Source organism: Aythya ferina, assembly GCF_964211825.1.
Source record: "Aythya ferina genome assembly, chromosome: 14".
Classification (NCBI taxonomy): Eukaryota; Metazoa; Chordata; class Aves; order Anseriformes; family Anatidae; genus Aythya; species Aythya ferina.
This window is the reverse complement of record NC_140312.1, coordinates 19503208-19523180: the sequence shown is the minus strand read 5'-3', so window position 1 is coordinate 19523180 and position 19973 is coordinate 19503208. Positions and strand designations below refer to the sequence as shown.

The following is a 19973-nucleotide window of genomic DNA, read 5'->3' as shown; positions in this document are numbered from 1 at the left end:
AAAGGACCTGTCTGAGAGTTGAGGCAGTTCCCCTAGAGCAGCTCCCGTTCTGTTTTCCCCATCTGTGCTTTCTGTATTTCTCTCTGACTCATCCCTGGGGGGACAGACAGACATCAGGATGTCCCAGGCAGGTGCAGGGCACGACCCACCTTCAGCAAGCTCACCTTCACTAATGGGCTGCAGGCCATCACCACAGGGAGGATGCACAACCAGCTTAAAGCTTGTTAGGAAAACTTGAGAAATCTGACAAGTACCTTGCTTGTCTTAGAAACAGGAAGAAATGAAAAGCTCACAGAGAAACAATGGAGCTATTCACCCTGGAAGCGTTAGTGGTATTGCTAGTTTTACAGCACTGAATATGAAATCAATTTAAGTTGTTCAGCAATATCGATACATGTCAACAAAAAGACAGGATGAGCTTGTCGTTTTTTGCTCCTGTTTACTGCAAGAAATGTAGTGAGTGGGTGTGGGAGAGTTGCTCTTATCCTGCTGTGATGGTTTTCTACTGATGGCTGAATGTGGAAGTCCAATTTGGTGGCTGGAACCGTGAGTCACTCAGCCCTGAGATTACAGAGTACTGGCAAGCTTTTCATGTCATGGCCTCTACGAAGCTGGTAATTGTGAGAGAGGGGCAATTCTCCACTGACCTTTTAAAAATTAAATACGCAGCTGTATTAAAATCAAATGTTTAACGACAATACATTTTATTTGGATCACATAGATTATTATTATTTTTTCAACAGAAAATTGAAGTGAAACAATATATTTTGTTCACATTTCATTTTGACATATTTTGTGTATTAGGGGTTTAAAAATATATACTTTTGCCTCTTTCAAAGAAAATCTTCACAGTTTAAAATAGCAAATTCCAGAGATTCCTGGATTTTATGTTCATTTTTCTCAGCTTTCTGAATGTTTCTCAAGATTGCCCAGTTTTCCAGAATGTCAAAAGCATCTTTTCAGGGAGCAAATACCACTATCATTAGTACCCTCAGCTCCCGTATTCCTGGAGGGCACTCCGGTGCCACAGGCATATTCAGTGCTGCTGTACTAAAACGCATGCTGTGTTTCTTCCTCACCCACTAAGATTCAGGATGGTCCACCCCACCTTTCCTGGGTCCTTCTGTCAGAGGCAAACAGAAACTGCACCGCCCTTACCCACATTTCTGTCCTCTACAGGCAATCATTTACTTTGGTTGGTGACTGCCAGAAAATACAGAATTAAAAGACCTGTTCCTGAAATGGGAATAAAGTAGGCAGATGCATCGCTGTCTGGAAAAACTAACAGTCATCTTAAGCTGTTCTCTCTTTCCCTTTCTTTTATAGAGCATTTATGAATTATGTTGTTTGCATTTATAATTATGGAGCTGAACAGATGGTGGAAGGCTCATTTCAGAATGATGTGTTCATTAAAATAACCTGCTCTGGTCTGCCAAGTGATGGTTAACTGTAATCCCCATTTGATATCGAAGAGAGTTATTTATTCTTTCTCTATAAGTCCATCTGAAAGAAATGGAGCTTTGAGATACGGGCACTATATTGAGCATGAAGCTACAACAATGGTGCTGTAGATATTCCAGATGGGGAAGTATTGAAGAGTTTTGCAGCTGTGACAGAAAGAAAAGGGGAGGGAAAGAGAAACCATAGACCAAGAGGGATTTTGTATCTAAGAAAAGTTTCAATTCTTTATTCAGTTTGGAAGCTCAATTCCACTAAAATTTGGCTACAGGCAGCTTCCATCTATGCCCAGACTCTCTATGGTCCTAGGTGAACGTTAAGTCCCATGAGCATAAGGTTCAATGATGGCAGCTTTCATTATTAAAAATGGAAATACCTGCTCAGGCAAGATAGTCTTCACAGTTTATCACAGAGCAGAACCAAAGCCAGGAGGAATGGGAAAGCAGTGGGAAAGTTGTGTTCACTGAGAGTGAACATGAAATACTAGTGTTTTCCGGCTTGCTCAGTAAACATCTTTTCATGGGAGCTGTCTGGGAAGGTGTTAGAGAAGCAGCTCCTCTTTTGAGATGCCACCTGGTGGCAATCAACATCTCGGGTTGCTCATCAGGAGTGGTGGGCACCCAGGGCAGTGCAAGAGCTGCACCTGTGGTGCCTCCTGTGGACAGCACCACTCTCATAGACTTTGCCCTGGGACCCCTGCAACCAAATCCTGTTACCAAAAAGTTTCCTGGAATCCTCAGGGAGTTTCCAGTTGTAAATGCAGGGGAAAAAAATATTTCAAAATGTTTCATTTGGAGTGTTGGCAATCAACAACTTACAAAAGGAAAAAATGAGAGACAGAGACAGGCAGATAGGTGCTCCCTCGTGCTCCCTCATACTGAATTGCCAGGAATACAGTAGTTAAATCAGTCACCCTGGTAAAAGGCAGAGAAAGGCCTTTTGATATATGATATAGAGTCTGCTCTTTCTTTCTTTTTCTTTTTTCTTCTTTTTTTCCCCTCACCTTACAAGAAGTTGTAGACTTGATCCAGATCAGAAACAGGAAGAATATTTGAAGCTATTAAAACTTTTGGAGAGTGGGAAAAGATGCTGCAGATACGGTGCTCATCAGCTCTTGGTAGAGTTTGTGCCCATACTTCATGGCCATTGTGTCGCCATCTGAGTCCTGAGCTATCCCGGCAGTGCTGACACCAGTTTAGGAGTACAACCCATATGCCTGCTTCTGTACCAGTGTTCCCCTCCCTGTGTCCCCTCTGCCTGGTGAGGACATGTCCTTCGTCCTGCAGGGCAAAGGGCATGGGGAGCAGGCAGTCACCAGCTCCCAGAACCCACTGCCACCCCTGGTCCTGCTGCAAAACCTCACCTGAGGACCTCACCATCAGGACAACAGCAACCACCTTCTACCAGCTCAGAAGTGGAAGCAATTAATCATGTAAAGAGATGTGCTGGGAAAGGACTGCTGAACAGAGAGCAGAGACAGCTGTGCACCTACAGCAGGTTTGTGAGGGCTCCCTCCATTAATCTGCCTCCAGCCCAGCTGAGAGCTTTGCCATGCTTGGACAGTTGTGGGCATTTATTTTTGTCAATATTTTTTTCTCCACTGTTATTATGGTTCACTAGGTAAAATTATTTCTCCTGGACAAGGTTAAAGGGAGAGAGGCAAAAAGCTAAGCTAATTTGTTCACAGGCTTTGGAAAGTGCAGGAGATTCTGCCACACAAGTACTTTAGCCCATCAATGAGAGAGCTCCAGCTAGGAAGGGCTGTCTTTTCTCCCTTATTATCAGTTTATTTGTTATTAATGAGCAGCATCTACTGATGTGCTCCAGCCCTCGCAGTTCTGGTACATGTCCAGGCCCCATGACCTTTGCAGCACCAAGCAGGATGAACGGCCTACAGGCCATAGGCACAGGGAGTCCAAGGAAGAATGGAGGTGGGTGCTCAGAGCAAAGATGGTGGTGAAATGCAGGGGTCAGGCATAGCTCACAGAGAGATGTCCTGGGGCTCAAAGGGCTGCGGAACTGCACGGGGGCTGCCCAGGCACTTCTGCTGGCACAGAGGAGCCATGGGTAACCTGTGTAGGCAGCTTCACACCAGTGTTGCATGCATGAAGGGTACGTAGGAGGCATTCCTGGCAGAGAGCAGATGCCTTCCTATTCCTGGCCATTCCCCACTGTCCAAAGAACCCCAGGCACCGACCCCAGGCAGAACGAGGCTGTGCGCTCTGACAGCAGGATGGCACACAAACCTCGGGGTGCTGCTTCCCCCTCTCCTGGCTCATCCTGCACCCAAGGGCATGGATGCAACTTCTGGCCTGAGGCAGGAGCCCTGCCCCACATTGCATTACCTCTGAGACAGGCGTGATGCTGGATGGCAGAGCAGGACTCAGTGGAGGTGGTGACTCTTGCATTACAGCTGGGAAAGCCAGAACCCAGCATTTGTTTGGCTTCTTTAATTAATGGTACAAGTTGGTGCAGGGGACAGATCTGCAGGCAACACAAGTGGGAAGGTTACAAAGCACTGCTGCATCCCGTTGGTATTTTCTCCCCAGCTTTTACTGGGTTCCCTGAATAACACTAGGGCTTCTTGTTCTGGTCACGGGCCTACAGAAAGTAAAACCTCATGGCTCCCCTCTGCTATACTGCAAGCTAATCCAACCAGTTACCTAAAGAGCCCACTGGATTGTCAGAAACAGCAGGAGATGCAAATGCAATTCTCTCCAAATTGATCATCATCACAATCAAAGTACCATTTGGCAAGTGTGTGACTAGCCTGCAGCAGGGCCCCTTTATGGGCTGTAACACCTTTTCATTCTTGGGCTCCACTGCTGGGTGCTGTGTAGGATCCGAGTAGAGCTGCAGGTGACAATGGTGACATTGTGCCTCACCTTGGGGGAAGGCAGGTGGCAGAGGGTGTAGGCAGTGTGGGATGCTGCTTGTACCTGAGCCTGGAAGCTGAACATGCCAGCGTGTACACATCCTGTAAAGGAACTCATTATAGGCAGGAGGCTGATCAACTAATTTACTGCAGATAATTTATTTAATGCATTTAAACCTTTTATTTTTTTTTTCTCCTGCTTGCAGATTATGGCTTCCTCAGATGTATTCCTTGCTCTTACTCAAACCTAGTTGACAAATTTCTCTTGAAACATTGAGCCCACACGTGCAGGGGTTGAGTGTTGTTATCTCTTTGTGGTCAGTGATATAAATCCTGTGGTGCGAGGCTCTCAGCTGGGCAAGGCACATGCTGGGAGCTTGTGGAGGTCAGGCACAAGTGAGTTTCAGCTGCCACTGTTCTTTCTCTTCAAAACTTGCTTTCCATTGATATTGATGCCTGAAAAATTGATTGTGTTTTCAGAGTGGATTAATTAAGACACAGTGGTGTGAAAAAAAGCAGGGCTGCTCTAAACCTGTCCTGGATCAGACACTAAACCCATGGTATGTGGCAGGTTGCTTTAACCTTTTAGATGAAAGGAGAAATCACCATATGTCTGAACAAACCTGGTGCTACCCGCCAGTAGAGGATTCCTTTTACAGTTTCCCGGAGATGCTGGTAAGATTTTGGTAGGGAATCATGCAGAGCAAGGCTATCACAGCTGCAGCGTAGCTTTCGCACCCTGCATAAAAATGCTCTTTCCTCCTCTCCTACCCATCCTCTTTCCCCACAGGATAAACAGCTGGAGGTGTTGATCTAACTGCAGAGGCTTCAGGCAAACTGTGCCACGAGAGACCCTGGGACACCCTAACGACTTCTCTTTAGCTTAATGCATCTTTGTAACAAACGGCACCGCCTGCTAAATTGCTGAACTTGCACAACTGTTTTCTGACTCCTGCAGAAGAAGAAGAAAGGTTTGGCTCTTTGGATATCCTGTATGAAGTCAGCTTTCAGTGCCTGTCTGTCATGCTTCTGAGCAAGCTATGAGTTGCTCCAAAACATGTCTGCCCTGTTCACAGAGTGAGGGGTCTCCTGGCTCTCATCCTCTCCCGTCACCACTGCTTACAGCAGGGATTTTGCCAGCCTCAAGGTCTGGTGGCCTGCCTTGCCCAGTGTGCTATGTCTGACTTGGTAGATGGAACAAAATCGTGTTAAGACTTGTATGCTTCATGGTCAGAGATTCTATTCAGTGTTAGATGCAAAATGTCTTTTCCTGTTTCTTACATTGATTCTGTACCTTGTTTTGGAGAACCAGCACGTTTTTGGAAAGCTTTAGGATCATTATGTAAAGTGAACTATGGGAAGATGTTTCAATGGATATATCTGCATATACAGTGACCTGTATTAAGTCTGCTAAACCTGATAGTGTTGAAAATATTAGAGGGCAAATTCCCCTGCGAATATTCACCAGGACAAATTTGGAGAGGCAGTGGATTTTATATCCCGACTTTCATTCTGAGTCCATGGTTGTCTACTGTAATGAGCAGATACATCACTTGTAGGATATCCAGACCATTTACTTCAGGCATCTCACCAGCATTTTAAGCACCTTACTTCAGGAGCCTAACTCCCAAGTATACTCAATAGAGATTCATGCAGTTTAATAATGCCAAGTAACTTGATATCATAGTATTCATTTTTGAATATGTATTCAATAAGGAGTGCTGAACCTTTTTTTTTTTTTTTTTTTTTTTTTCCTTAGTTCTTTGAAACATGAAAACCAAGAGGTTCTTGTCTGAATCATGAAGATTATTTTTCCTGTCATGGGGCAAAGTGGGCCATCACATTTGCTTAATGTGGTATCTGGATATTTGGAAGATATTGTAAGACATGATTCTAGGTTTTCAAGAACTCATTTTATGTAAGCCTGTCCTTCTAACTAGCACTGAGAAATCTTTATGTTTTTCCATTCCCAGGTACACTGTTTTACATAATGGACATAATCAGGAACAGGAGAAGCTTCCCATCCACAATGACCCAGAATCCCAAGAGTCCTGTTTCTAGTCACAGACCTAGAAGAGGAATGGCCCAGCTGGAGGAAGAGGTTCCTTTTAGTGTACCCAAGGGATTCCCAGGCAGCAGGACTTTATGAAACCCTATTCATCTGCAATGTCACCTCCTGCACTGCCTTTGTACGAACTCCCAGCCACAAGCACGTAGATCCATGGGGACAAGGGAAGGCAACTGAGCAAAAGGGATCTCTGCATCCACAAGGCTGGTGGGACTACATGACTGTGGCATGGCCTTACTCCAGGTGGGAGAATATTTCTGTTGGTGTGAAGAAACACCACCAATACCAACCACCTGGTACAGGGACTCCTGGTACTCCTTTCCAGGGGCGGTCTCTATGAGCCACCTCTCTGTCCTCAGACAGCAAGATCTGAAAGAGCTCTGGCCTGAAGCCCCAACCTTATGTGAGACATCACTTGCTTTATCTGCCTGCCTGCGACCGGATGTTGTCTGGATAAAAAAAACAGCACTGCATTTTCTTCGCCCAAACAGGAGGAAGTATTTCCCTTTCGATTATCGTTACTGGTGAAAGGGAGCTGCTGATTCACCCTGCCCTGCAGAGCCTTCTTTGTAAATGCTTTAACTGTGCTTCCTGGTCATGTTACCTGGTGGGAGATTCACAGGGTGTACATAGTGCCTGACAAGCTGCAGTGGGACCTACAGAGACATTTCACAGCTAACAGCAGGTCCCATTTGCTGGAAGGCAGAGGCCACCCTCTGCTATTCAGAGGCCCATGGTTTGGAAGTGACCCCCCAACTCCAACAAGCTGCCAGCGCTGCCCTCACCTGAGCAAACTTTGGGCATTCTTACCAAGAAGAAAGGTTGATCAAGAGACAGAGACAGTCTGTGATAGATCACTAAGTGCCATCCTGAAAAATACACCATCCAAGAAACTTTTCTAGCTGTGTCAGGAAGACAGACTCCTACTCATGTTTTCCATCTTTATTTTTCTGTTTGTTTCTGTTCTCTTCCAGATGAGGCAAGAAGTTTCAAAACTTTTAAATATCACCATATGCACATCTGTTTGCTAAAATCTCAGTCCCAAAGCTGCTTCCTGCATGAAAATGTTGCTATGTTCCTTGTGAGCTACTTCCACTTTTGCATATAAATACTAGGCAAGGCTGCAGACTTCACAACTTTGGAAAAACGAATTTTATGCAGTGGGAAATATGCAGGATCAAGACTACATGCCTCTATCTTATTTAGTTGAAGATCTAACCCAGAGATGCCACCCTGAGCCTAGAAGATAATATTGTACTTTGTTATATTGTGCAGTCATGTACAGACATTTTTAATGTAAAAAGAAAAGGTGACATTATTTATTTATTTTTTTTTTAATCAGGAATGCGTGGGTTTTGTTCATTAAAAGCTTCTAGACCTGGGAGCTTAACATTATATATATTATTTAGTAATGTTTCTGTTGCTATGTGACAGGTATTTACTGTAAACAAACAAATCCTTCCTTGAACACAAATGTTGCTCAGTAGGAAAAAAAAATGTGCATGATGAGAATAACTGGCTGCTCTGCCATGGTGTCAGACTTCTTTGAAATACTTTTTCCACACTAAATTGTCACCAATACTTTCACATCATTTTCCTTTGGGATTCAGAAGAACAGTGGGCAGAAAAGCCCTGGTTAGAGGAAGCCAGACACTTGCTAACATAGAAAATCTCAGGCTCTTAGAAAAAGACTATGGATGTTTGTGGCCATGTTGATAGGGAAAGGAGAAGTTATTAGAAAAGAGATGCTGAGAACCAGTAGGTGCCACTTCCAGGGTCATCGTTAGGAACAGTTCTGCAGTGACCCGTTTTCACCGGGCTGTGTTTCCAAAAGAACTGTGTCAGTTCAACCCTATTGTTAACACTAAAACACCGGTGGGTGAATAAGTAAGGCATTCTTAAAAGTTTTGGAAAAAAATGCTTCCAAGGCAGCTTCAGCACTATGGTCTGCACCTTGGTGGAACTGTTCACACAAGCTCTGTCTGGATTTGGGTATGCAACACTGCAGAACAGGTTGTCTTAGCTTCACCCCAAATGCCAAATTTCTTAATCCTAGAGCAGCTTTTCTCTGTCCCCATTAAAAGGCATCAAATTATTTGTGGGAGGTTTCTCTGAGCTATATGAAATCAACTGCATGGGGATGAAATAGCAATGGTGGCCTTTGTTTCTATTGTCCCTGAAGCGTTGTTCTCTCCTATATTTTAGTGTGCTTTAGTAATATATTCTTCTTAATTTAAAATTAACTTCTCAACACTAAGTTTTATTCATGGGCAATGTTTAGAAGGCTCTGTCAACGGGAGCAGTAGCTCACTAGCCAGAATGGTCAACAGCTCTAACTTAAAATAAATAAATAAAAATTCCATTCTTAACACCATATTTGAATAAAGTACCAAACACCACTGTCCATGTTCTGTCACACCTCTGGCTAACAGCTGGTTGGACTCAGTAAACCTGTCATGAGCCACACAGCAGCTCCTGCTTAATAAGTCAATGATCTCAGCAATGCTCCTGTGAGCCCAGAAATGACTTTGTCCATCAACATTAACAGCAGTATTTCTACAGAAAAGAGGCTAAGAGGCTGTCTCATGGAAAGACCCAGTACTTTATGTCCTTCCTATGCTAGAGGTACTTGCTCCTGCAGCCTCCAAGTTCATTTTCCTATTGGCCATTCTGGCTAGTGGTTTCAGAGCCTCTGCCTGTGCTGAATGATGTGTAATGCATTGGCTGGTTCTAAAAATAAAAAGGTCTTCTCTACAGATTGCAGTGAACTCTAGCTCATGCTCATTTCTTGTTGTTTTTTTTTTTCCCCCCCACTCAAAACATAAGATGTTATCAGGTAATACTTTACACTCATCTTGCAATACAAACTACTAAAACAGCAAGGGAGAACCTGGCCACATTCCTTTGAAAACACTGAAGAGCCCTTGGGTTATAATACCAGTTCCTAATGTTCATCTGCCAGAACAATCCTGCCTCTTGCACCTGCCCTCCTTTTCTTCACACTCTTGCTGAGACTGCTCCTGAACCATTTCTCCTTGGCCTGGGCTGTGCCCACCTCACCTTACCACTCTTACACCATGAGATTTCACAGCTGTGGGTAAGACTCTCAGGACAGGCATTTGCAAATGGAAATGTTGATATTATTTTGTGTGGCTCTGTTTTTCTGAGTCTTCCAGTGAATTTGACTGAAAAGGGATCTTCCTTTCTTCACTCATCTTTTCCTTCTCTCTCCCACCATCTCTCACAGATTCATTCTACTAACTATGTATTTTATTTCCATACATAGTTGTACTCATCAGCAAATTACCACACCACCACATTTCTAGACTAGGAACATTTTATATTCTTTCAAATGCAGCTAGCATCAGAAGTGTTAAGCACGCTGCCTACTGTAGCTGCTTTCTTGGATTACAAGTGATTACACTTTTCCTTGCCAAAGTGCTAGCAGAACAGCTAGCTAATAAGAAATTGGCTGGCTGGGCCTTTGCTAAACTGTCTTCAGAAGGCTGTTCTGTCAACACAGCTGTATTGCCATATTTCTCTATTTTTCTAAGCTCCAAAGGAAGCAGTTCTGAGATTTTGCATGACATTTGTTATCAGCACGTGTGCCCTGACAAGCAAATCCAAAGATTCACTGAGGTTACTTGTGCTGGAAGAGGGAAGCAGAGGAACAGGTTGATTACTTCCCGAGGCAGATCGCAATCCTGGTCCAAGAGTAAAACTGTGGGCTGTCTGACTTTAAGTGGGCCCTATAGTGCCAGGGTGCACACCACAAAGTGAGGCAGCCTTGCTACAGGGTGGCTTTCCATGGCTCTGCTACTTGGTTTAGTTGGAGAGAAACAAAGTCACAGTCATGCTGCAAAGTGAAATTCTGAAGCATAATAAACATGTCACCAACGGATGGAGGCTGTGCTCACAAAACAGAAGCTTCACAGAAGAGGGCATACACTTTAATTAGCCGATGATCAAGACTGTCTGTAGGGATGTGAAGCAATAGCTGGATGACAGACGCTCTGTAAATGTCAGTGCTTGAGGCAGTCAGCAGCTGTGCTGCTTAGTGAGATGTGTGGAGATACGGCTGCAGCCCAAGTGTACTAGCAGGGCATGCTCATAAACACCATGCAGAGATGAATCCTTATGGGGAAATGTCCCTTCTACATCCATCCTTCACAGTTCTTTCAATAGTGAATGTATTTTCAATTTTTAGACTTGAAGAGGGCAATGATTAGAAAAAAAGGAGAAACCACCTCAGACGAACAATTAGAAAAATGTTTCAATATATTCTCAGAACCATTTATGCATGGTTCAGAGATCTACTCTGTGTCCTGCTCCTACTGCAGGATCCAATGCCTGTCTAAGTACAAAAAGAAATTAAAACATTTACCAATGCAGCTTTAAAATGAAGGCAATGACTTCCATTTGCGTTACACTGCGGCACACTGCCTTTGTGCCTACACTCCAGCTGCGGTGTATTAGTGCAGAAGAGAAGGGGCTCGTAGTGGAAACAGGAACTGACAGTGTTGGAGCCGAGGGGTATTTGCAGAGATGTGTGGGAAGCCCTTACTCACTTCTCACCCACATAATACCTGGCTCCAATCTACGTTTTCTACATTCAGCTTGTTTTGAATGCTGAAATCCCCCCCAAGTGTAAATATACAAATATATGCTTCAAGAAGAGACAGTGTGCACTCGCAGCTTGAGCAGAAAGCATAAATTCAGCACACTGAAACCCTCCTGGTGTTCTCTTCTTTGCACAAGTTCAGAGTCAGAGCAGATAGCAGCGTACATGCAACCACTGTTTACAGAGGTACTGTCATATTAACAAGCTTATTACTGGTTATGATTATTATAATCATAACCAATAATACTTAAGACAATTTGCTTGCAACCATAGGAGCCCACACCTTGGCCTAACATGCTTACTCACTTGAAGGAGTCCCAGGCTCAAGAGTCACTATGATGCTGGTCTAGCTTACAGAATGAGCATGATCAACCCAGATTCACATGAGCAATGAAAACCATTATTAGGGTCAAGCTTACTTTGTGCAGTATGAATGCATGACTCCAGAGAGTCTCAGCCTCTCTCTGAAACTGAGGTCTTCCACAGGTCTCTGCTAAAACAAAGGACACTTGAAGGAGCATGTACACCAGGACTGCGTGAGGTAGCCCCTGAAAACTTGAATGTGAGTCAGACCTGAGAGGGCTAAATGATACTCAATTTGCCTTTGACTTCAGTACACTTCAAAATGGCTTTTATTTTACCCTCTCTTATGTTCTCCTAATGTTCCCTACGCTGGGATCAAGAACCTTGTGAATAATCAGTAATAGTGTATTAGTTGTAATTAAATGCCTTTGAGCATCTCAAAATACCACTCAATTTAGGTATTACTAATAGTTTTCAATCTAGAGATAGTATGACTGAAGGATTGTGGCTTTTACAATCAAATACACTCAAAAATGGCTCTGCTCAGCAAAGATAAGGAAGAACAAAAAGGTATTTGGTGTCTGTCTCAATAATGTGCAACAGAACTAACTGGGTCCAAGTCATGTCCATTTTGCTTCTAGCACTGATGAAATATACGTAACAATGCCAATGAAATGACGGTTTCTTAGAGCAGGCAGCCCACATACGGCAGACTCTGAGTCATTCTGAGTTTTCCTCACCCATCTTTGCAAATGGTAAAGCCAAGGAGAGCATTTTCATCCTGTAGCTGTCAACTGTAAATCCTTCAGTAGTTTAGGATCCAATCTTTTCCTCTGCATTAGATTTCCTGAGCCATTTCTGAGTATGACCAAGACAAAAGGCAATACATCTGATGTGTTTTTTTTCTACTAATATGAACTCAAAAATATACAAAAGCTTTTAGTTCCTTCATCTTTTTATAGCTTAAATCTTTCTGAATCCAAAATAATCACATATTTATTCAGCATCTTTTGAAGGTTTACCTTATCATTGGATTTTTTTTTTCTCATAATAACAAAAAAGCAGGTATAATTTAACTAGAATTTACCCAATTAAAAATTTAATGGATCTGCATTCTACTACTTCTAGTTAAACTGAACTGAAATTGCCTACGCTATTGGACTTCCTGTAAAATACATGCTTATTACTTAAAGGATTTCAAAGATTTAGCAGAAAAGCTTAAATTTTAGCATAGGTTTTTGTTCTTGTTGTTTTGTTTGTTTGTTTTTCCTGTCACTTTACAGAATTCAGTCATTTTTAAACAAATTTTGCCTTCTAAAGTTCTTGAAATCAGTCATTAAACACACACACACACACAAAAGAAAACCTAAATATTTTTCCTAGACTGCATTAGAATGGGTTGCAATGCAAGCTGTAGTTCCTTACACAACAGCTGTAGTACCAAAGTCTGTGCTCTCTTAAAGATGCTGTATAGGAGGCTTCTCGATCCTCTGGAACAACATGAGAAAAAATTATTTGCTTGCTGAATAAGCAGCATAGTCAACTTCCTTGAAGATTTCTTCCAAGTTAAGATTAGGGAGGCCCCAAATGAAGACCTCTATCTACCTTCATCTACCTCCATCTGTGTTTCAGCCAGGCAATCATCAGGCAGAGTATCAGAGCTAAAACCCTACCCAGCAGCCTCAGTAATGAATACTTTTCATATTTCTGAGAGTTGAATCCCACACATCAAACAGGGCTCTTGACAAAATGAGCGTCTGAAAAGGCTGTCAAACCGTATCTGCAGTCATCTGCATCTCTCTAATCTCAAAATCCAACCCCATTCAAGGGCAGCCCTCTATCTGTAAAAAACAGAAAACCTTATGGAGAGTTGAAAGGATTATTGTGATAACAGTACTGTCAGTAACCAAAAACCAGCTATTAATTCAGGAGGTACTTTATGAACTACATGGTCTTATTTTTAAAAAGCTGAAGGAAAATGTTGCTGCTGGTTTTCACGGCAAAGTGGGGCCCTCATATAATGAGCCCTAAAAGATGATGCCTGCTTCATCCCTCCATAAACAAACAGCAGCTGCCACAGCAGGGCTGTCATTACGCTCTCTCATTGCTACCTTCAGACTCTTGTCCACAGACCTCCAGTTCAGCCACAGACCTGGCATAGCCCATTTGTGTCACAACCCTGAAAATTTTCTTGCAAGTGACTGTTCTGAAAAGTGTTCGGCAAAGCACCTTCCTTACCATAAACCTTTCCTTTTCTCAAGTAGCTCTTCTTCAGAATGGCCTATCCTATCCCTGAAAGATGGGCTTCACTTTGGGTCTTTAAATGAAGCACTTCAGAACAAGTCATATTAACTGGAAGCTCCCAGCCAATGGTTTTCTTCTGGGGTGAAGCAAGGTTTTAGGAGGATACCTGCAAAAACCATTAAGCACTTCTTGTGCTGCTTTTCTAACCAGTTTCATCTTCCTGCCTCACCTTTATTTATTTATTATATTAATAATATCTCCTTTATAGGATATATCTCCTATATTAGGGAAGCATTTGATACAGTTGGACTGGCTAAACCAAGGTCAGCATCCACAGCTCAGCTAGGCAGCTCCCAACACTGAAATGTCTCTTTACCCCTTGTCGCTAACAATGCTTACCTGTCCATTCACACACGTCATGCCCTCAGACCAAACATGCAGTGCACATGCATGTGTCCACACAGAGTGTATATACAAATGTCTTGTTCTCCCCTGACAAGGGATTAAGCTTGAACTGCTTGAATTAGCAAATTAGCAGAAATCTGGGGCAAGGGCATGAGTCTGCAGCTGTTTTTAAGGCACTAAACAGTCTAGCAGCTAGAGATGATTCTCATCTCCATCAACTCCTTACAGTTTTTCTCAAACAAAAACATGGTTTCAAAAACCTTTTCTTTTAATAACCCAAACACTGCTTTTGTGTTTCTTTTTCCTAAAATAACTGAAACAAGCAAGAATCATCATACTGTCCATCTCTGAGACGGTGTTCTGTGCTTCTCTCTGTAGGGCCCATGTATCTCAAGCCTGCTTTCTGCTTTCTTCATGTATCTTATGCACTGTATTTAAATGACATTTCTCAGGTGCTTAGCAGCCCACAGAAGAGCTGCTACCCCTTCTTGCTACGGCAAAAATAACCACAAAGCAGCTCAGGGACTTGTCTGTAGTGGCACAAGTCATTTCAGACCCACTTTCCAATTAGCAGGTGACTAATCAATACCTGCCTTTGGCCAGCAAAATCATCTCCCGGAATTTCTCTCTCTTCACTGGCTACAAGAGAAGACCCCGATGACTATTGCACTATTATATTATACACTCTATAGGCATACAAATCTAACAGGTATATCCCACCCAGGAAATCTATTGTTGACAAAGGATGAAGTCAGAGCTAACCTAGGAAAAACCCTTCAGTTTTAATTATTTCCCTGAAACTACACGAATGGAAAACACTTGGAGGAAGCAGGGGACAGAAATCACGCAATCACATCAGTGTTTCCTGTCATTTTCCTTCCCTATCAGATTTAATGTTTACAAAGCTGTCTTTGTACTGCAGCAAACATCTTGCTTTGATATCCAAATGCAGATATCACTGTTTGTTAAGTGGGCTGTAAATGGATTTCATTATTCATTCAGAAGAGGCCACACATTAACAAAGTAAAGCTAAAAGCCCCAGCTGGAGTTTTCTTTGTGGTAAAAAGATGAACAGAGCAGGATCACTCAGCCATCTTATCTACAGTGACAGCAGCCAGCTCTTCCTGCCAGAGACCAAAAGAGAGGTGACAGACTGGACTTCGGTGTGTAGAGGGAAATCTGTCACATACAGACAGAAGGAATCTGGGCTGCATCCTGAGGAAAGGTAAGCAACCAGCCAGACCAGTGCAAACCTTTTCTTTATCCTCTAGGGCTTGACATTGCAACTAACAGGCTGCCCAGGAAGGAAACCAAATAGAGATAGGGAAAAGATCATACACCCGTTGACCACCTGGAAGCTGCAAACCAGAATTTCTCAAGGCTAGTATATTTACGTCTGCTTCCGACAATTTTCCACATTGTACATGGGGTATTTGGAGATATACATGGGACTTGAAACAATGCAACAGATAAAGTACCACCTTTCCAAGATACTGCTTCAATCTCTTTTAAAAGAGATTGGAAAAACACTCTGTGGCATGAATGTATTTGGCATGGTACAACAAATCACCCTTCTAGACATCTAAATAAACTCTATTATAATCTTTGTGACCTCCCAGAATCAATTTACTTAAGTACCAACAAAAGGAAAGGAAGTGATTAATTCCCACCAAGTTTACCTAGAGCTCTGAAGGAAGGGTATTTATTTGCATCAGCTGTTCTTTGCTGATCATAGCAGCTCAAGAAGAGGTTGTGAACCTGTGCCACAAGAAGGACTTATAACTCTCACAGCTAAGGAACAGAAGTGCTTCTGAAAGAAAGAAAAAGTCAAGTTCCACTTAAACTAGTAACAACAGAGCAACTCTTGACTGCGAACAAACTCTGCTTAAACCTTTGTGGTGTAAATGCCTGAAGTAACTAGGAAAATAAAACTAACATTCACATTTTTAAGGAAAAGGTACAGCATTGAAGAGGCTTTCAGGGTAGGGCATAACTGCTTTATCTGAGCGTTCCCTAGGCTCCCAACCTTAGATGCTATCGCGCTGGGGAAACTTGGTGTGCTAGCTCTAAGGAACAGCACGGAGCGTAGAGTGGAGTGGAGACACCACGGCTAGGCTCTGTAATCAGGTGGGACCTCGATTGTTCTTGTGCACAAAGCTGCACTTTTTGCCACCCTAAGCCAAAGACCTGTCATGTTTTGACAAATGCTGTACCCTAGTGTACTTTTTGCTCATTATAATATCATTATAATACCAAAACACACCTCCATCCCAAAAGCTACCCACCTCCAAGGTGCGACCACCCCTCACTGAGCATGCGCCCTGAATTTCTCGGAGCCTATTACTTTAAACGGAGACGGGAAAACTTTACACCAATCATAACTAAGATATGCTTGACTAGAGCCACTCAAGCTCCACCTAAAAGATAGAAAATAATATAAGTTGGCCCAAGAGAAAGGGGATGTTAGGGAAGATACCACCGTCAGGGGAGATACCATCCCAAGGACAACATCCTTAGGACCTCCTGACTCCTGGGATCAGTCGACGGGCTGAGCCTCTCTTCCCCCCCCATTGGGACGCTTTTGGGTGAGATCTGAATACTTGCTTATAAATCTCTATAGAGTCTTTGATCCTTTTAACGCGTTTATTTCTAGGCTGCACACCTGTGACACCTGTAAACACCTGTAACACCTGCAACACCTATAACCTCTGTAACATCTGTAACATCTATAAACATCTATAACATCTGTAACATGTATAACACCTACAACACCTATAACACCTGTGTATTTTATGCATACTAACTTGCTTTTGCAGACAGTCACTATCGCCGGCAATCCAAAAGAACCTGATTATCTGTTGCTGTAATAAACCATACTTGATTGCATTGTGATAGCTCTCATTGAGTGCAACGAGGGTGAGGGTGGTTATCCGTGATAGTTCAGTGTTCTGAATCTAACCAGACCCCCAGGCGGTTAATGCATTTTTGGTGAATGTCCGAACAGACCCTCAGATGGTTAATGCGTTTTTGGTGAATGTCTGAACGAACCCCCAGGCCGTTAATGCGTTGATGGTGAATGTCCGACTGGTTCAGTCCCCTGAATCTGACCGGGCCCGTAACGGTTAATCAGCTACACCCCTTAATGCGACAACCTTGATTTCCCCAAAGCAGCCAAAACATAGAAGCCAGAATTGTACAAAACTGAAGAATTTGAAACAATCTGAAACAGCTGATGTGATCTTTTTGGACTTCAGCAAAGCTTTTGACATGGTTTCCCATAGGATCCTACCGGACAAAATGTCCAGCATACAACTTAGCAAAAACATCATACGATGGGTGAGCAATTGGCTGATGGGCAGGGCTCAAAGGGTTGCGGTAAGTGGGGCCACATCTGGCTTGCGGTTGGTCACTAGTGGGGTCCCTCAAGGCTCCATTTTAGGGCCATTCCTCTTCAATGTAAATGATTTGGGTGAAGGACTATAAGGTGTTTTGAGCAAATTTGCCGACAACACCAAACTTGGAGGAGATGTAGACTTGGCTGAGGGTGGAAAGGCCTTGCAGGGAGACCTGGACAGATTAGAGAGCTGGGCGATCACCAACCGCATGAAGTTTAACAAAAGCAAGTGCCAGGTCCTGCACCTGGGACCGGGCAACCCTGTCTGTACGTAGAGACTGGGCGACGAGACTCTGGAAAGCAGCCCTGCAGAGAGGAAACTGGGGGTTGTGGTAGACAGCAAGTTGAATATGAGCCAGCTGTGTGCCCTGGCAGCCAGGGGGGCCAACCGTATCCTGGGGTGCATCAAGCACGGCATCGCTAGTTGGTTGAGGAAGGTGATTGTCCCGCTCACCTCAAGTACTGTGTGCAGTTCTGGGCACCACAGTACAAAAAGGACATTGAACTGCTGGAGAGCGTCCAGAGGAGGGCAAAGAAGATGGTGAAGGGCCTAGAGGGGAAGACGTATGAGGAGTGGCTGAGGGCACTGGGCCTGTGCAGCCTGGAGAAGAGGAGGCTGAGGGGGGACCTGAAGCTTCCTGAAGGGGAGAGGAAAGGCAGGTGACCTATTCTCTGTAATCACCAGTGATAGGACCCGTGGGAGCAGTGTTAAGCTGAGGCAGGGGAAGTTCTGGCTGGACACCAGGAAGAGGTCCTTCACCGAGCGAGTGGTTGCACACTGGAACAGGCTCCCCAGGGATGTAGTCACTGCACCAGGCCTGTCTGAATTTAAGAAGCGATTGGTCTGTGCACTTAGTCACATGGTCTAAACTTTTGTGTAGACCTGTGCAGTGCCAGGAGTTGGACTTGATGATCCTTATGGGTCCCTTCCAACTTGGGATATTCTTTGATTCTAAGATTTCAATATATGAAGCAATATAGCCAGGAAAACTCCCAACATAGCCTTTGCACATGAACCTGCCTTCCAAGAAACTGGATTTAGACTGGGGCTAGCTAAATGAAGGTGGTAGGAACCAGGCAGCCCTGGCAACCCACCAGCTTCCCCTGCCCAGTGCCACCTAGGGACAGGCCCCTGCTGTCCCCAGCCCTGGCACACCCTGCACAGTCACCTAGCACTCCCTTCGCATTGTGTTTTCCAAAGCGAGGCAAGTAACAGTGAGCAGCATGGCCCTGCTGCAGTTCAGAAGAGCATGAAACCAATGTGACAGTTTCAGTTGGATTAGGCAGGCAAATGGTCAAATTAGAGAGCTCAAACACAAGCAATGATTAGGCTTCAGATCCTCCAAAGGAGAAATAACACTCATGGGAAAAGATTTAGTGTTATTTAAAAATCTCAGAGATGGCTTAGCACATGAACAAAGTGTATGTGAATGAAGTTCACTCTTGTTACCAGATTTCAGTTCCCCTGCTATTGCAGCTTCAGTCAACCCTCTTTGGTTGAGAGAATCAAAGACAACTTGCAAAAAAACTACTCATGACTACTGCACCCCCCATCAGCAAATTTGGGCTGATGTCAGAGCAACCTTTACTCTTACCACACATACCCTAATGCAGTGACTCAAGAATCCACTATGAAAAAAACAGAAACCCAAATGACAGCTGCAACTTTCTGTTCTTCCCTGTGGTAAACAAGTCAAGACATCTTCAGTCCTCACATCTGGGACAGCCTTTCAACTGGGATTTGATGCAGTACCAAGTATGCATGTGTGCCAGCAGCAGAAACCAGTGACTAGCAAGCAAATTACTGTTTGCACAGCAGATCCCGCTGATGGAATCTATACTCATTCATGTACTCATAATATTTGCAATTCGTGGTGGCAATCTCAAGGCTTTTATTTCCCCCTTTGTTTTGCTAATGAAGGTCAAGCAGAAAAATAATTTTCATCTGCTTCAGTCCTTTCCTCAATTTCAGATGCTGAACCTAATGAAGAGAGCATGCTCCTTGGCCACATCCTAGATACAATCTCAACTATCTCCGTTACTTTCAGTTCTCATGATATGGACACAATGAATTTAGTTATTGCATTGCTACTCTGTGTAAAATGACTGTAATGTTTAAGAGGTTAAGTCTACTGCAATTTTCAGCTGCTTACAGAAAGAAATATTGAATATAAATCAGTACATTATTTGTATAAATACTTCTTCAAAAGGCTAACGTTAGAGATAGCAAATGGAGATCTGGTGCAATACTTTAGAATCCAGTAACATTTTCCTGTACATACTGTATTAAAATGGTAAACATTACTGAATCAGATTACTTGTAACATTTCTAGAGAGTCACACACATTTTCACTGAATATCATCACTAAATTATCTGTGGTTAGATATAATTGTTACAACTAAACCATTAACTTTTATCCTGCATTAAAGCAAATATCTGAACAGCACTCAGTTACCTGATACCTATCGCTCCACCCCCTGTTAAAGAGCAGAGAGAGCACAAGTGAGAAAACACTACTGCACCAAGCCTCTTGCTATTTCCATTATGCACCATTTTCTTCCTCTTAACTAATATATTTTTAGTTACCTAGACAATTCCTTGCCC

The 19973-nt window shown here is 43.3% G+C and overlaps 1 long non-coding RNA gene across 1 annotated transcript; it reads left to right on the top strand.

Annotated features, from left to right (window-relative positions):
- The first annotated feature begins 4556 nt into the window (after nucleotides 1–4556).
- Nucleotides 4557–9169, top strand: LOC311444270. The gene is made up of 3 exons (XR_014697791.1): nucleotides 4557–5008; nucleotides 5124–5304; nucleotides 6307–9169. It is a non-coding gene; the product is annotated as an uncharacterized lncRNA (long non-coding RNA).
- Nucleotides 9170–19973: the final 10804 nt, after the last annotated feature.